The sequence below is a fragment of the Phalacrocorax aristotelis genome, chromosome 7 (assembly GCF_949628215.1).
Source record: "Phalacrocorax aristotelis chromosome 7, bGulAri2.1, whole genome shotgun sequence".
Taxonomy (NCBI): Eukaryota; Metazoa; Chordata; class Aves; order Suliformes; family Phalacrocoracidae; genus Phalacrocorax; species Phalacrocorax aristotelis.
The window spans coordinates 47,911,672-47,930,996 of NC_134282.1; the positions used below are offsets into that span (position 1 = coordinate 47,911,672).

The 19,325-nt window shown below is 43.6% G+C and overlaps 1 protein-coding gene across 5 annotated transcripts in view; it reads right to left on the minus strand.

The window, feature by feature from the left end:
* Positions 1-19,325, minus strand: part of AKAP13 (A-kinase anchoring protein 13) — a 217,853-nt gene that overhangs the window by 162,040 nt on the left and 36,488 nt on the right. For all 5 annotated transcript variants that reach the window (XM_075100605.1, XM_075100604.1, XM_075100603.1 and 2 more), the window contains exon 3: positions 4,352-4,448. The gene's annotated coding sequence lies outside the window, so the exon portion shown is untranslated. The remainder of the gene's footprint in view (positions 1-4,351; positions 4,449-19,325) is intronic.

Consider the following 19,325-nt stretch of genomic DNA (forward strand, 5'->3'; position numbering starts at 1 on the left):
GCAGTGTACGGTTAATAAAAGCTGCGCTGCTCCCCATGCCTGGCAGAGGAAGGCAGCAATCTCTCTCAGATGTGCACATCTGGCATCCCTGCTCCCATCTCTTCACCCATTAGTAGATACAAAAAACAAACCCACAAAACTCAAATCACAGCAGCTATCACTCGACAGTCCATACGCCCAATTTCAAATGAAGAAATATACTGTAGAAGTTGGAAAAACAGAGAGTAAAAGGATTATTAGCTAACTCTAATTATACAAACTGATCTCATCCTCTTGTCATAAGCCTCTTTCCTGTGTCCGGAATCTATTTGTGCAACATAAAAACCAGCCTTTTGTAAATGTCCAAGGGTCATCAACACAGCGTGATTAATTTTCTACTTTACAATACACACATACCGTCAACAAATTCACTTGTAATAAGATATAACCCTGCCCTCACTTGTCAATTTTTTCCTTTAAAAAATTACTAATGGCAAGCAACATTTAAGACACTGATTTGTAAAATCCAAACAATGTTTCAGAAGGAGTTATCATGCTGCCCTAATAAAATAAAAATCGCAGACCACATCTTCAGTTCAAGTAGCTACATCCTAATAAAGTTAAGAACTAACAGTCAACTTGAATTAAGTGCAGCATGTACGCAAAAGCACACGTATGTTTATACTCAAATGAAGTCCTCCAACAGGTTCTGAGGCAGCTGTTTCATGTATGCATGAGACATTTATCTCAGGCTCAGCTATTAGCTTCCAGAAATCCTCAGCAGACATTCTAGATGCCTCTTCAAATGAGTAAAATGCAGTTTATATCTTCCAATAGACTCTGTAGTTTGAATACACATTTTGGCAGTAAATCGTGGGGAAGTTCTCGGTGATAACCAGCTCATGTTTGTAAGAGTGATTATTGACTTTGGGTGCTTAATTAGGAACTTATTGAAAAGCCCCTTTTTCAAAGGACAAGTAAAACCAGAATGTTCTGCAGAACCCATGGGGGCCATCCCAGAGGGTACCAAGCTGGGCAGCCAAAGCAGAAGCATCACGAAAGTTGCTAGCTACTTTTGAAAGCAAAGATGCATTATATGGGACCGACAGTGCCTCTGAACACTCAGCACCCAGTGAGGAACAGCGGGGAGGGGAGAACAGGACTTGGGGAGTGTTTCACCGAAACATATAGAAGGATAAGCACAATGGATAGTTGTCATCAGCACCAAAATGTCTGCAGCCTTACCTATGCAGTGGGAGAGAGCAAAACCTCCAACTATTGATTGCAACAACCCTTGGCTAGAGCATGTGTCCTAAAAACAGCTTTCTCCACCTTACTCTGACTCTCAGGGCCATGTTATTTTAGCAACTACATTGAGCAATGATGATTTCAGCAAAAGAAACCAACCCCCCAAGCCCTAGAGCTAAACGATAAGACCCTCCTCCTCTCTGTGTCCCACAAGCCACAGCTCATGTACTGCTTTCCCAAAAATGCAGGCCTGGAGTAGAAAACAACTCACAAGGCCCAAAGCACCACACACATTTTCATGCTGGCAAATATTATTAAAAGCTTCCTAGCATGTGCAAACCAGGTAGTTATCCAATGCTATTTTAATAAGTGCATGCACCAACCCTAACTGCTAAAGCCACAGGTAAGAGTTGGCAAAACTGGCATCCAGACCAAGATCCAAGAGACATCTCCACCCTCATTTTGCTCAGAGCAGCTTCAGTACCCAATGCTTTAATGTGCTTCCTCTCTGAAAAACAGAGTCACTTTTCCCCTTAGGCTCCCTTTCGCAAGTGCTCCAGCTCTGCAGCTCTAGGCATCGCAGACTTACTCAGGGAAAGCCTGGTTGGCATTTTTTTTTACCCCGAAGAAGAAAGCTTCACCGGAAACTTCAGGTTTCCTACTGGAGACCTGTGCTAACCCTACGTGCTGTGGCACAGGACAAGCGTATCTGCCGCTGCAAAATTAAGAATTATTTCTTCTTAAAGTGCTCCATTTTTCTCACCTCACAAAACTATAGGAAAAACATACTCTAACAAAATACTTTATTTAGGTAGTCACAGAATGTGCCCACTTTACTGGATCATCCCTTCTAAGGCCTGACAGTCTCAAAAAAAATGCACATCATTCACCCAGCAAATGTAATGGAGTGACTTGGTACCACATCCCCAGAGAGGAAAAAATCAGAGCTGCAGCTCTGTTCCCAGGACACTGTATTACATTATATATCCAGGGAATGCACCACAAAAATCAAAACCTCAAGAAACAGAAAGTATTACATCCCTAAAACAGAAGAGAGAAAACTCATTCAAATCTGATTTTTAAATTAGAGCATGCACTAATAAAAATCGAAATAAATATCGGTTCTACCCAATTTCTTTACCCCACCTTCTGGGTTCAAGTCGTTCTGCAGCTAGCTCGCGCCCTAAAAAAAAAGGCAAACTTTGCAAGCAGACACCCCACTTTGCACCTGAGATCATTTCTTCCAACTGCCTTTACAAAGTGGCCTTTCAGACCAGTCCCTCAGGAATCGAACGGCTTAAGTGCTCACAGGTTCCAGCCTCCCCAGTAAATCATTTATTACCCCCAGCTCAGGGACAAGCAGCTATGCAGAATCAAGAGCCCACGCTGTGCAGCTGTTCGCCAGGCAGGCAACTCTCTGCAATTACATTATAACACAGGATTAAGCTTGGGGAGCAGAAATACGTCCCTTTATTGCTGGGGTTTGGGTTTTGGGGTTTTTTCCCCCCCCCAAAAAAAATTATACAGCTATTTTAAATGTTACAAAGCTGATTAACATAGAGTTCATTAAGCAGTAACCATGAATGAAATGTATGAACAAAATGAAAATATCAATTATAAGCACAATTATGGAAATACTAGACTAGCAGGCAGAAAAGTAAGAGGTATGAGAATGCTACTCCTAAGCTCCAGTTTAGCTTTGTTTTTTTTCCCAGGTCCTTCAGAGGCGGCACACCCAGAAGTCACACGCGATGCAGAGGCTGGTTCCCAGGCAGGAGGTCAGGTGAGAAGCTCTCACTGCCTGTGTTCAGGCTCCCTGGAGATTTCTCTGCTGCTGCCATGCAAGGAAGAAGTCATCCCTTGGGTGACCCCCAGGAAGGGCCTGGTATTTTCCGCAGCAGCAAGCACTACTGGCAGCTGCAGGTTCACCGTGCTCCAGAAATCAGCACGAAACTAATGCCAAATCAAGCCACAGATTGCTTCTCTTACATGGCAACTGGTGTCGTGCAATCCTCCTTTAAACACAGCCGCCTACATTTGGCTAACGAGCATCAATGTTAATGATGAACTTGGGAGATCATGTCTCAGCCAGCCACATATTCATTCCCAATAACGCAGGTATCATTCATCATTTTGCCCGAGACTTCATTTCTTTCACATGCTCTGAAAAAAGGTGTAATTCCCCTGCCCAACCCCACTGAAAAAAAGGAAACCCAAATAATTACAATAAATATTTGTCTCTCTACAGTAACAGCAGTTTATGATTAATCCACCCAGTAACAGCTCAGTAATGCCAAACGATTTGGACCCAGTATCACTGAAGCACTGGTCTTCTCAGGCAAGACCATGGAAAATGTGAGACTGCAGAAGGTAAACAGGTTAGAGACAGTGGGAGGAGAAAGAGGCAGCTTGCCGTGGTTTTCCTGCCTCCCTCCCTCGACAGCTCAAACATGGCAAGCACCCATTTCCAAGCAAGACTCTCGCAGTTTCTTTGCTTCAGGCTACCAGTTTTTGCAAATTCAAGTCTTTTTGGAGAGAATGGGTGTAACTCCACGAGTCAGAACAGCTACTGTCAGTATTGCAATAACCATATATTCGCTTTTAGGTCAGATCCATCCCCTGATCTGGTTCACCACATGGAGAAGTTGGTGTTAACAGAAAAACAAACCCAGAAGCCTCAACACCGCGACTGCTCCAGGACAGACAGACAGCTGTCGTGCTGACTGGGAGGCACGTCCAACTGGCGGCTGGCAGGACCCGAGCTCTGATCCTGACCGGCTTCCATGGAAGTCCTCAGGCTGTAACCACATGCCTGCCCCAAGGACATATCTTAAAATAATAGGGAAAACCAGCTGATGCTCTTAAGTGTTAAGTGCTCTTTTACACCTTAGTATATGCTTGATGTAAGGGCTGGGGCCACAAACTCCTTTCATGTTTTGCTTCCACTGCAAAGAAGTTGTATTTTATGGCAAATTAATTTGTCAGATTTGCTTATAACTCGTGCTTTGATATCAGCACCCCCTCCTCCTGTCAACCAGGTAAGCTGGGCAAACCCATTCCCCCAAACCCCTCGTCCTCAACCCTTGCTTGTACCTGAAATAGCTGCCAAAACATTTAATCTTACTTTAACTGCATGAAGCAGTACAGGTGGCTCCAAGATGTCCTTCAGGTTGTTCCCACACCGAGCAGGGAGGAGCAGGGCAGGTCACGATGCTCAGCTCCTGGAAGAGAGGGAAGGAGGAGTTACCAGATATAAGGGACAGCATGGCTGCTAGGGGTCCCAACATCCAAACTGGCATCGCAACACCTTCACTGAGGAGGATGAAAACCATCCTCGACCTTGCTAGCCATACCTGAGGCGTGTGTTGCCTCCCGCAGTAGTCCCGTGTAGTGATCCCACCCCAGGCTTCCATGAGCACACACGGGGCAATAACCCCACGAAGCACAGGGCTACATACAGACCCACACAGGCATCCGGCACCACCTAAGAATAATTGTGCTGCTGAGTTGTATTTGCTAGTAGCCCCCAAAGCTGTTGATCTGCTGTCCATCACTGTATCCCAAACCACTAAGTTGGCCTTAAGACCTTTACACCCATCTTAAACACAACCCCCTCCACAACAGGCTTCAAAGTATTTGTGAACTCCCTTATGGCAAGGTATTTTAAAAGGACAAAAAGCACTAAAAGTAGATGATGGCAGGTGACAGCCAACAAATAAAGCCCAAATCTACCAGCAAGTCTCTGCCAAACCCTTCTGGGTTGCCTGCACTATTCCACAGGCTGATTTCCTGCTCCAGGGCAAAATCTACTCAGTAGATTCACCCACAGGGATGAATCTGGTCTACTGAGCACACCTGGAAGGAGCAGTTAAAGTAGAATAAATGTCAAAAGGAGAAAATGCCCAGGCTGGGCTTTGGCTTATTAAATGCTGTGTGGGAGATTTTATTAGCTAAATCAAAGTCACCAGGGCATCTTAGGCCATCATTTGGTTACCACACCAGGAAAGGTTTTGGCTACACACATATCACCAACGCAAGTGCGACACACCGACTGCCTCCTCCTGTTTTACCAGATAGAGAAGACTCTGCCCCTGTGCCCTCCCCATTGGGAAAGCATCCGTAATCAGGGAATCTCACAGCCTGAGTCAACCTGCTGAGTTCAAAGTGCAATTACACGCACAGACGTAACAACGGCAGAACTAGTTACCAGCTGGGAAATCAATTGTATTGTGTGAAATAGCTGGGGAACGTACAACACTGGAAAATAATGCATTGCACAACAAATCTCTCGTTCATCTACACAAGAACAGTATCACCTGAACACCTCCGTGTCAGTTTTACACAATGTTTTCTTAAGATTTATTGCTAGAAGTCTCTTTTATGCATTCTGCTGGTGGGCTCCTGCTGAGACATGGGGAGAGCATTTTGCAAGGTACTATGGGGTACTGCATACTAAAAGGCATTTCACTACAAATATATATATTTAAACATAGACCAAATTGGGAAAAAAAGAAAAAAGTTCACCCTCTTGTTCCTCTTAAAGTATCAGGATTGTGCATTAATTTCTTCATTGTGGTGTCACGCATTTCTGAATTATATGGCAAACTACTGGAGCTGAAAGAGTAATTACCTGAACTCTTAAATCCCAGTCAGGACTGTGCAAACCCTCTATGGATTCATTAACCAGTAAAAACCATCCTCGGTCACAAAGAAACAGACTGGAACTTCCCTCCGGCATTCCTGTAGTATTACTTTCAGGACCACATTTTAAAAGATGGTTACTGTTTGATAAAGCAATGATTAACTACGTTAAGCAAGTAACATTAACCCAAGGCTCCTACTGGCCATCCCACGTTGATCTCCAAGCAACAGCTCTTTCCAAGGCATATACTACAACAATACAGTGGTTTCTATAATTTCTGAGACACTGATAACTTGCCTTTTAATACCAGACTTGTAATATTTTGGGAGAGAAAACAGGGTTTACTGCTATTCCTTTGAACCGACAAGCAATACGGGTATGGCTAACAGTGCTAAAGTAGATCTCATGAGTATGCTGTGAATCATGGCAGGTTTTTCATCATATCCACTAAGGAATGAGGGTGTGTGTACAGAGATGCAATGCAAAGCTCACTGGGATGCTCATGACTTGGAAAGTATTAGCAAGTAGAGAAAATCAACTGGCCGAGCAATAAAAACCAGTAATACGGACCATAAAATTCTTCCTCTGGGCTTTTTTTATTGTTTGTTTGCTTTTATTCTGTAGGAATTTTTAGACTGCTACAGGAAAAAAAAGCAAAGAATATTAAAAAGTCTTAGGCAGATATTGTAGTTCCGTATGTAAAGAACCTGCTGTAAGGCTGTCCACATCGAAGAATCAATTCCCCAAAGAATTGACTTCTGCTTGCTGTGAAGACTGCTGTGGGATAACTCCCGCGTGCCTAAGCACACCCCTTTCAGAAGGAGTATTTCCCCATGCGGATTTCTTCTCCTCCTCTTCCTTTACTGGGAAATCATTACCAAGTGTACATGAGCACTGACATAGCTCCTCTTTCTTGAAATTTAAAAAGATGGTTTTAAAAATTATGTTTCATGTGTGAGCTCATAGTGCTTTATAAATAAAAAACAATTCTGTATCATCACAGGAAGATGATGACGGATGGTGTCTTTATAAGGAAAGCCGTAAAAAGCAAGCAGGTTCCTCCACTGCTCTGCCAACGTTCCCGTATTCTGACCTGTAACTCCTGATAATTTCTGCCCAAAAATGCCTCAGGTCATGCTAGTCACGATATCACACAGTGCTCACTGAAGTAAAGGAGAATGTAGGAAAGTCCTTCAGACACCTGCCTTTACACAACCTATTCTGCTTGGATATAAAAAATAGAGGAAAAAAAACCATCTTGTTTGCTAGGAGAGGACTATTTGATGGCAAATTGCTCATGGTCTTGCTCCCTACATACTGAGACAGCTAAAGTGGAAATTACCCATGCCACTGCTGAATTACTGAAACATGTTTAGGGAAGAGAGAGGGGAAAAAAAATTTAAGTACAGCATTACAGCTATTTACAATTTTAAAGAGACAAGGTAACTGGCCCTGTGGATTATATATGTAATTCTTGCAATAGATAAGTTATTTTCCAAAAAAAGAGCCCAACAGCTTAGAGGTGATCTGCATCTGATGTCTCCTTTATCGGCAGAGAAACCAAGCATCAAAAGGTACTCTCTCCACATTTCTAAATCAAATGAAGAGCAGTGACTAATACAGCAAAAAAATAAAAAGAAATTAAGAAAAAAGGAGTTATCCTGCACTGAAGATCTATTTAGAAGCAATCAGTTGGGGCTCTCAAACACGCACACTTGGTAGAGCCGCAACACTTGGGCCTCAGGGTTTCCAGCTGCTCTGCTGGTTCCTCCCCAGCGAACGCCCAACCTTCCCAAACACCGCCCGGCACAGAGGAAACCACTCCTCAGACTTGTTCTTCCCCCCCCCCCCGCCGCGAACACAAACCCATTTTATTTTTCTGAGAAGTGTTGCATGTTTTGTTGCTCTGCCAGCTGATCCCTTTGACACGTCAAACAAGTTATCTCACCATCTGGTTGTAATTGCCACCATTTCAACAAATTCAAAAAATAGCACCAAGATCAGGGCACTAATAGTCTAGGAGATGAACTGCTGACTATTTGGTATTATTTGATACAGCTGGAACCTTTTGATAGCCAAGACACCCAAACACAGCCAATCCCACAGCTATGGCACCCAAACAAACCTCTGGAGTATTTCCGAGTTTTGGCTTTGCCCACTATAAAACCTCCTCACATTTTCATATCAAACAATGTCAAGGAAAACACTGCTTCTCCTCCTCATCTCCCAGATTGCTGGTTGTACAACTGCAATCTGCTGTTATCTTTTGCTTTTAATACACAGCCTATACTTATATACCACGATATTCTCATTACAGTACATCCTTTTCCTGCCTCTATTGCATCCCCCAAGAGAAACTGGCTCACAAGACCTTTTCGGAAGTTTGTCCCATGGTCTAAACCGTGTCTCCTAATTCCTTAGGGAAAGGGGCTGGGACACGCTCCACTCAGACAAGGCATTTCCCACAGTCACATGCTATGAAGCCATATTCAGAGCAGCAACTTCTTCCCTTGGTTGACCTCAAGGGAAAGTCAAGCAGGTCCACGGCAAGGCTAGAGAAGAGCAGCAGCATCCAAGCTGCTACAGCGCTCAGTGAGACAACTCAATGGACACACACACATTGGCAATATAAACAGAAGAATAAAAGATTATTTGCCTAAGAAATGCTTTGCTTCAGACAAGTGTAAATGCAACATGGATCCACTAACTGCTGCATCACGCTACATTTTTACCAGCAGAGCAGAGGGCAGATCACAACTCATCACATTAAACAAAACCCACCATTTGCTTTTAGAGGAACCTTGTGTGTGTGACAGAGGGCAGCATCTGACTTGGCACACTGGATGAAAAGCAGCCAAGAATTTTAAAACAACAGAAAGTAAAACACATCCATATTTCACGGCTGTACACGTTGCAGAGCACGCAATAACATTAAGATGTTAACTGGAATCCCATTAAACCTGATTACCAAGAGATGGAAGACAAAAATTCTTTCATAGACAGTTACCTTTTGAAACTTAACCTCTTCTGACACCATTGCCTTGAACTTGTAGGCAGAACCATTCCCATGTCAGTGGAAAAGGGAAGCAAGGAAGCACCCAACTAAGAGCGCTTCCCTGCTTACTCTAGCCCTGGAAAAGTTTTCTCTCTAGAACTTGGAGATCTGCAGAGAACTTAAAGTAGCCTTCGGTTTGCTTTTTACTTCCACCAGCAATTGCAAAGCAGCAAAACAAAGAGACCAGGGATGCTTTATGCCTTCCTGCCTCACCTCTTGACAGCAACCTGAGCTCCATGAACTCCTCTTGTGCAATAACCCCCAGGAAAAGACGAGGTCCCATGGGGACTCTGCAAGCAGTGAAACCCCTCTGACCTCAGAGCACAGTTCTGAACAAATGCTCTTGAAAGGCATACAATTGACATTTTGAAGGCAGAAACCAGAAAAAAAAAAAATATTTTTTGTGACCCATTACCATTTTTACTACTAATAAAAGCAGGACTTGGTCCAGAAATTCAATCGTCTTTAAACTGACGCATGTGACAACATTCATCCTAAAGAGCAACTGCTTCTTTCCAGTCTTGTAAAACCACATCAGGATTGAGATAAGGACTTCAGACGGTTTGCACAAGACCATCATGGCTGACTGTCAGTGGGAGATATTAAAACTTAACTCTTGGAGAGTTTAAAATCTGTGCAACGCATTAACACTTCATTGAACCACCATGGAAAGGCCACCATCCCTCTTGTTACTGGGAAACAATATCAGGGTGATCAGCTAAAAAACAAAGCAAACAGCAGCAAGCTGCAACAACATCAAGCCACTCCTAAAACAAACTCTTAATTCTGCAAAAGATTCTTCTCATTGCCCTCTCTTTTTGGATTTTTTTTTTGTTGGTTGGGGTTTTTTGTTTTTTTTGTTTGCTTTCCCTTCCCATCCAGGAAGCAAAGCCAAAAGAACCATCTCTCCTCTATTATGACATTCAGATTACAATCTGAATGAGTTGTGTCCTCTTGCTAACATGGCCAAAGCCCAAAATAAATCCCCTTCAGAAGGCCAGGAAACAGAGGAATCTCAGAGAGAAGCCAGGGATTACTACAACATGGCCACCATCAAGAGCTACCAACATAATGCCTCAATGGAAAGGAAAATGCCACTTAACCACATACCCCCACTTAACAGAATGGGCCTATTTTCTTTGAAATATTGGGTGCAGCTTGTGAGCAGGTCAGGCTGAACATTTCCTGGGAAGGTGACATGTCACCCCCAGAACAAGATATGACCCTGAGAAAAGGCAGAGTAGTTAGGAAAAAGAATCATGCAAAAATTTCAGTTGGAAGGGCCCTTCGGAGGTCATTTGGTCCATCACCTTGCTCAAAGCAAGGCCATGGCATCAAGGTTATGAAATATCCCCATGCTTTCATTGTTCAAAACTGCCCCAGAAAACTGTGGCCTCTGTCTCAATTCCCATGTGTAAAATTTAGCTAAATAGGCTCATTGAGCTCCAGCGCCACAGGAACGAAGTCAGAATCATCATCAGTTGCAAGGCGCTCCAACTCCAGCCATGTAGCCTGCACAATTCACTTATTTGCGTTTCCCCATGTACAAAATTTATTACCTTCTTCATTAACAGTTTTATTATTTTTTTTAAATAAATTACTTTTACTGTACATAGAAACCTTGTGACAAGGAAGCAAACGTGTACATGTTGAAAATATCAGCATATAACATGCACTGACGCATTAACACAAGCTTTCTCCTCCATGTTAAGGATCGTCTTGGTGTAAAATACAAAGCGCAAACCTCTCCTGTCTACCACTGCAGCACCAGCCAGGACCAAGGTCCCTCTGTGCCCAGTGCCATGGAGGCACGCAACGAGAATCCCTTTGCCACCGTGTTTTCAGGTTGAACAAATAAATGCTGGGAGACTACACAAAGGGCCAGGAAATTAAGCGACCTGGCCAAGGCTCTACAGACAACTGCCAGCACAGTATCACCTCTCCACCCGCACAGCAGCGATGTCCCCACTTTCTTCAAAAGCCATCTGCCTCCATCCACTGCCGTACGGCTGCCCAGCTCTGCCGAAAACTGGCCAAGGCAACCGCGGCATTAAGTCACTTTACTGCTCGAATCAACATGTTGCTGGAGCTGCACAGCACTTAATTATATAAATTAGGAAATCTGTATAATGGTCCTAAACCAGTAATGAAAGAAAAGGTCTAATGATGCAACAAAACTCTGCAACCCAGCACTCAGATTACAGGTGGGTTACACAACAGCTCAAACAATTAAGTATTTAGGTGGCTAGCTGCAGACTTGCATAGTGCAGATCACATTTTCCCAGAGCCATCATCTGACTCCAAACATGTGAGATGCACTCAAGCACACCCTACCTACCTCCCTTGCCCCAGAAGCTCAGGGGTGAAGGCAAGGAGCCCAGTGTCTGGGCAGCAGCGTCATCCACAGTAGGGCGGAAGAGATGCTCCAAAGCAGTGTCAGCCCTTTTCCCAGATTTCCCTCTCAAATTCACATTTAAACTCAATAGATACGTCCAAAGTCTGTCCTAGCAAGCCCTTGTATCTCAAAAGTAGTGCTTGCTCCTCTCAGCATTAACATCCTATTATACAGAGATGATATAACTCCAGTGAAACCTGTTCAGTTTATAACTGGGGTGACTTTTGCACCACGCCATGCAATTTAACTCCCAGCTGCAGCCTCGTTTGAGAAGGCATTATCAGCACAGGGCCAATAGAGAGATCACCCATCAACTCTGATAACAAATACAGCCATTTAGGTATTTGCTGAGCACTCAGCATGAACAGTTAACGTGGAAGAGAATGCTCCTACCCCAAGATTTCCAAGCGTGGGTTTTTTTAATAAATAGGCTCAAATACTTCCAGATAGTATTGATTTCTATTCATAGCACTGATACGGCGCAAGAGAAATAATTTGGTTTGAAATATTCTTTTATGCTGTATCGACCTTTTACATCAATAAACATGGTACCAAATTGCACCTTAGCAGCCTAATTTTACCTTCTTTTTGTAAATTGCTCAGATGAAAAGCACTATACCAGCATCAGGACTGAAAAGTATTATTTGGAGTTTGAAAAGCAGTTAAGTGCCATGGTCAATACACATGTTCAATGTTGAAGGGCTCAAAAGAAAACTGGCACCACCAAAACTGCAATGGTAAGGAAATGCAATAGTACCAGCCTGGAAGCTGCTTACCAACACTTGCATGTTCTTGTTCAAACAAAAGCCTCGAGAACAGATGCTACGCCTTATCAAGAAACCCTTAAAATGACTAGTATGTCACTGTTCTTATTAGAAAAATGCCATACTCTTATTCCCGTTTCACCTGTAAAACAAACTATTATTCTAATAAAATCCAGATTGAGAACTTTTCACTTCCATGTACTACACCTGCACACTGTCCCTCCTCCACACCCCGATGCTTTCCCACCGCACCATGGCCCATGAAAGGCTGAAGCAATGCCGGCAGCAAAGCCGGCCATGAGGCACAGTGCAGTAGTGAGGAGGGGAGAGCTTGTGTGAATTTCAGATTCCTCAATAATCTCCGAATGAAGCCTCTGGGCTCATCCTGTACTAAAGGGCCCGCAGCTCGTTTCTGGGTGCATTAACACACGTGGCCTGTGGTTACAAAGCGCACCAGCACGTACTTGGTCCATCCGAGCTCTTCCAAGCTAGGCTGAGTACGTAGGCACTTCACAGCTGAAGCCACAACACTGTTCATCACACAACAGCAAAGCTCAGAGAATTAAACTGCATTTGTATTTTGTTTCCTTTATGTACAGAATTGTTTTTGCCAAGGCAGAAGGTAGCACAGGGTGTTGTTACAAGCCATTTGTAGCTGCAGCAGATCTGCAGTTACTACATCAAAGCAGATGGCTGGAAACCACAAGCGTGCAACCATAGAGCATTTTTTAACCCTGCAACCCCTTCACGGCTGGTTACCTGATTTGCTTTCATATAGCTCAACCTTTTTCCCCCTCTCCCTCTCAGCAAAAATATTGTTTCCATTCAGTTGCTTCCCCCACCCCACCAAAGAGGCAGACACCTGCAACAATAATATCTTTAAAGAGGCAGGTCATAACAACACAGTATATTAAAAGCAGAAAAGCAAGGGACATTATTAAGCAACATTAGCACATAGCACAGATTCTGCCCAGTACCCAAACAGCCCCATGCTCCTGTAACTCCCGAGTGCATGCCAGAGGAGGAAGCAAGCTTTCCCCACCTACAAAAAGATTCCCAAGAGAAGTCAAACGTCTGTATACCCTGCCTCTCAAAGCCTGACACCAAATACAGACTAAAATGAACTGAGCCTGCTACTCGTCTGCATTCATGCAGCAAGGTGACATCCTGGCTGTGCCTGCACCCTCCTCTGTGTTTCACACATGGGCTGGAGGTGGCCAGAGAGAGACCTGCTCATTATATTCTCTGCAAAGTGCACCCCTCCCTGCTTTATCATTAATCAAAAGTCACAACCGGTCACCAAACTAGCACCGTGATGACTTCACTACCAGCTGCTAGGCATCCTGGAAAAACACAAAACCAAATTACATCACTTACCAAATCCCACTACAGGTACACCGGGCAATTACACAACTTTGCTGACATACCTGCCAGTACCTTCCTTCATGGACTTACTCCATCTCTCCTCTCAATCATCCCCTAAAGCAAAGGATCTTTAGTTAAAGCAAGGACAAGAGTTTTCGCCCAACAGAACACCTTCCCCCCCTCCTCACCCATCCCAAGCAAAGGAACTTTTTGCTCCGTGCAATGAGCAGTGAAAGAAAAACAAGAAGTTAAAGCCAACTCTAATTGCTGGGGCACACCCTTCTTCCAGTGCACCTGTAAACCACCGCTTGTGCAACACCACCTGAGTGTCAACAGGAGCTGTAGGCACTACCCAAGCATGCACAGGGCAATAAAGCAAGGGCACTACCCACATTTCCACGTGCACGTAGGGTTTCCAAGTGCCTATCTACCCATCTACACCTATGCAAGAGGTGATTCACCTCTTGCAGACGCAGCCCCAAACCGTTTGGATCTCCCCTTTCTCGTATTCCTGCAATTGTGGCTAATATTCTGGTCAGACATTGCCTGCCTTCTGTAGGACTGGATCGCCAGCCTGTGTCCCCCAAATAGGGTTAGCTTGTAACAAAACAAAAATAATAATAAAAACCCCCAAATAATATTTAACTGGTCTTCCTGAGCTGGGAGGGTATCTACTATGGCACGCATAGACTTTTCAATACTTTTCAGAACCAGGAAAGTTTTCGCTCCTCTCTTTGCTTCAGCTGACTATAGCCTGTTTACAGTAACACATTTGGTTACCATCTGACCCAGGGCTTTTTTTTTTTTTTTTTTTACACTACGAATGGGGGAAAATGGCCAAAGGAGCACACAGAGATGATGGCCACAGGGAGCACACCACCAGAGCTAGTCCACCTGGCCAACAGCCCATAAAACAGGCACAAGCTGTCCTCATAAACAGGCTGCAGGAGTTACCCGGTTCCACAGTCCAGCCGCAGCTGTCGTTCCTGGGACCGTCCTGCTCATGCAGGAACTCTTCCACGCACATGATCCATGCACATATGGTGCATGGAGCAGCGGCACAATGCCAGGAGACCGAGGCTCTCAGAAAGCATCACCCCTCTTGCACATAGACTGCATCTTGCAGAGGGCACCAGAGGAGCTTTAATTCCACAGGTGTAATCATCATCTACCTGGTGACCTCAGCAGCAGCAGTAGTGCTCTATAAACTATCATTTCTTGAGACAGATACCTGTCCCTAACTGTGCCTGGACTGACTGGTCCTCAGTCAGTGTCTAAAGCACTGATCTAGTTTTCTGGTTTTAGGGCACCAGTTTGCTCAACACTACGTTATTTTTTTCTGAAGGAAAATGTTTTAAGGCAGGGACCGTACAACAGTATTTAATATTGTTCTTACCTTGGGTCAAATACCTTTATTCTCTATGCTTTTCATTTGTTGATGCTTGAGTTATCTTGAAAAAGATATCAATTTTACTTTTCTTTTTTTCCCCTCAAGGTGCCCTGCCCTTAACAGCAGCAGACTTAGATCTAGATGTTATTCCACAGATAACATCTATTGCTAAACAATGTTTTTGTGATCTATACTTACAAAAGCACTCTAACATATGCTCAATTAAAGTGCTCACCATGACGTCAAAGGACACATGTGCTTTTTCCATAGCACATTTAGGACTAGAAAGATTTATGCCATAGAGAACAGTGACACACTGATGCCAATTTAACTTTTGTGTGCCCTACAAAAAAATAATAAGAAATAACATGCTTTAAATAAACAAACAAGTGCTAGTATTTCTACAAATGACAGAAAACAAAGACACTAGAACTTCATGTCTGCCCAGAGATCTAAACAAATAATGGGTTTAGATTAAGAAAAGTATTGTGAGATAATCACCACATCTTCCCCCAGCTGTTTAACCTACTTCCTAGCAGCAGCAAATGCTCATTATGTTGTTTCCCCCACCAAAAGAAAAATGCAAGGGGTACACGCATACAGCATAAACATTTAGCACTAGAGGTTGCTAGAGATCACAGATAACCCATCTGATCATAAGTGATCTGTGTCACAGGTGAAGAAAGCCTGCTTCATTACGAGTTACATCTTCACAGAAAATCTCTTAAACAGTCAGCTTGCGAAAGGCCAACAAATCTTACAGCTCTTCGATCATCCAGTAAAGACCTGACACTTGACAGTGCCAGGAAAAGATACAGCTAAGCTTTAGAGATGCTCTTCTGCAGGTAGCTTCTGAGTCTCTTCCACTGAGGGCTTTATGTTCTGGTGAGGTTTCAACAACTGGTTTAAGCCAAACTCACACAGTTGCCACCAAGAGGTCTTGTCCAGCCAAAAGCTGCCACCATCCGTAAGTCTGCTGCTGGCCGGATCAAGGGTCAGCTAGGCTGAGACTCACATTTCTTCTACAATGTTTGTCTTCTGCTGGAGCAGATTCCCTGATCCAGGGGAAGGGGCTGAAGCACTGGGACCAGCATAAGGAAAGATGCAGGTCTGCTCTTCAGGCAGCCACGCACAACCATGCCCAGGCCAGCTGCAGAGACGTGTATGCACGGTGGGTGAGCCAGCTGAAGGACCCAGGGGCTCTCCCCACGTGCATGCTCCCCAGCGATGTAAAGGAAGGGCTCTTTACTGACATCTAAATTCTTTGGGGTGATGCAAGAGGAAGAGATCTTCTGAGAACTTCAGGTGGATGGAGGACAACCAGAAGCAGCCTAGTGACTCCTAAGCAACAGAGATCTTGTCATGTAAACCTCCAGAGTGGCAGTGGGCTAACAGGTATGCATGTGATTAAGGAGGAATGGGAAAGGTGGGGTCAGGCACAGAAATAGAGAAAAAAAATGAAGTTTTTCCAGTGCTTCTACAGGAGATAAACATCTACCTACTTATTTTATTTTAGGGTAAGAGGTTGTTTGTTTCTGGGCTTTTTTTGAGATGACACCAGGGTCAGAAGAAAGCATTAGGATCATTCAAGTTCTATTGCTTCTGTTGCAGGCTGAAAAATTTCACCCCCATCTTCCCCTCAAGCCCATGCTTCAGGATTAGGCCTGTCTCTAAATGCTTACAAGGAGCAATTCAAAGTTGGAGACCAAGCCCAGTAACTCCAAAGGATTTGTCTTTAGTAACTTTTCCACAGCTTGAACTACAGCTGTTTTCCTTTGCAAATTCCACCTCTCAACTGCCAGAACATCAGGAGAGGAAAGGAGCAACGTGGTACGATTGGAAACAAAAGCTCAACATGGAGATGCAGCACAAGATCAAATCCAGTTTTGTTGCCAGCAAAAACTCTGCTCACTAATGCACTGATCTAGCTCCTTTGCTGCTTCACCAGAACACTTGAGGTTGGACTTTCTCCTTTCATCCTCAAGGCTACAGAGCAAAGTTATGAGCCAACCAGGACTAAAAGGCTTCTCTGCACTTCTGGAAGCAACGTCTGGTTTCTCTGACCTCTTTTAAAAAATGTTAAAGTCTCTGCTGGAGGTAAAAAACAAGTTCTTTATTTGAATCTTGCACACCCCACCTGACCATGGCTCGAAGCTCCTCTGCGAGCCCCAACCATTTCTTAAACAACCAAGGAAATGAAATACAAAACATTAAACAATGCAGAGGGTCAGACCTAAACCAACAAAGACAAGGAAATTGCAAGTTAAGCCACCTGCTCTGCCCTTGATTCACCTTGTTTTGTTCAGCTACTGCTCTGTTCCAAGACCCTTCCTCTCTCCTAACACCCAAGAGCAATAGGACAAAGAAAACAGCATGATCTAAACATATATGGCATTCGTTCTTATCAATTAGGCTGGGTTTTGATGTAAGTCATAACAATTTTACCTGGTTTGGAACTTGGCAAAGCCAGTGATGTTTAACAATTTCCTGCACAGTTTGCATTATTCCAAGGAGGAGTAAAAATGACCTGGGCATCTGGACGGGAAGACTCCCATCGCCCCATTTTATCCCTCTAAAAATTGGGCACAGTCTAAGCTAGTGATCTCCTCCCTGCCTATAAACCACTTTGGTGATTTTAGGATGGAAGAAGCATGCTCTGGGGGGTGCCTGTTTTCTCATTGCTCGCAGAGGTCTGCAGAGCTATCCTGGCTAGCACTTGCCTGACTTTTTAGCTGGCTGGCATCAAACAAGATGAATCTCATCCTTCTCTAGTAATCATCCAGTTGCTATGAAGTAAGCACTTGAGTGTCCTGGAGAGCCAAGACCTCAATCCCCCAGCACATTCATCATTGCTCTGCAAAGTGTGCAGTGGTTTAACACTAAGCAGGCCACTGAGGTCGGAGGCAATACTCATCTAACTGGTATTAGAAATGTGACCTAGCTCTCTGCAGCATTAGAAGGGCACAGTGCTCAGCCTCTTGCAGGACCAGGGCACAAGAAATAAAGTAGTAAGAGACCAGGATAATGCAGTCAGCTCCTTCCACGTCTACAAGAAATTTGTTTTCCACTTTGCATGAAAGATGCACGCACAGGTACACTCACATTGCCTTAGAGCAGATTCCATTACATCTCAGTGCTTCCAAAGGGAATTTAAGTTACATTTTGATAGAAAAGCCAGCAAAGGTTTATTCAAAATATTTATGAAAAGTAAGATATCTGAACAGTTGCAGTTCACAATGACAAAGGATTAGAAAAATTTTGTAAATCCAACCTGCAAGCTATTAAAATAACAAAACAGAATATGTAATGTAAAAGGTTAACTGCTATTACTGAGGAAAAGTTACTGTCTTGGAGGCTACTGTTTTCAGAGATATCAAAACTATTGGAAATAACTGGGGGAAGAACTTAGGGTTTGGGTTTTTGCTTTGCTGTTTCTCCGTACAAACTATCAGTGGCTTAAAAATTCAGTCACAGTATCTTGAATGAGAGAAATATAGGCAAAACACACCTATGCTTTGCTGTATAGCTTTTTATGTATCATCACAGAACAGACACCTGTCGAGCAATGAAAGACACACTCAGCCACATGACAGGTACAGATTAGAACTTAACAGAAAATTTAAAATGGAGACTTTGAGCAGCTGTGGCAGCGTCACATTTGGATATCAGTGTAAGTCCACCTACACTATTCAAGTCCTAAAGCACTCAAGGGTGGAAATCCTGCAGCATAATGAAAAGATTTACAAAAGAGAGATTCTTACGGTCTTGTTCGTCACCCAAAGTCCCATTACAAGCACATCTGTTTTCTTATTTCCAGCGAGGCTCCTAAAGGAGCAGTACAAGAGTATGCAGTGCTGTTTGGCTGGTGGTCCAGCTGTGCTCCTTCCCCGTCTCCATGGTAACCTCCTATGACCAACACCTCCATCACAAGGGGCTGCAGCATCAGGACAAATCTCACATTCCACTATCTTGCACAAAGAAAAATAATACGAATGATACTTATCTTTCCCATGGAGAAAGATTACAAGCTGCAGTGGGGAAAAAAAGAGGCATTACTGAAATGCTGGCAAGCTGACATTTTTGCTAATTAAAACAGAAGGGAATCTTTAAAACAAAGGCCTCCAAGACTTGTTTTTCATCACCAATAGCATATACTGTTTACAGGCACAGTTTATTTGTCATGTTTTGGTAATGGATTAAAGAGAAGTTTCATAAGCTCATAGAGATACGCACTAAAGAGCACTTCAAAATTTGTACTTTAAGAAAGCATATATATTACATAAGGGGGGGAACATGGGCTACATATCAAATGCTGTTACAAATTTAGGAAGAACTAAGAGCATCTTTTATTCTTAATATACTATGGGAGGGATCCAACATAGGACATAACTGCTTAACTGGAAAAAATGCACATGCCGAAAGCCTACAGCCTGTCTTCTGATCACATGCAACTGATCAAAACTTTCTGGAGAAGCCCTGTGATGGTA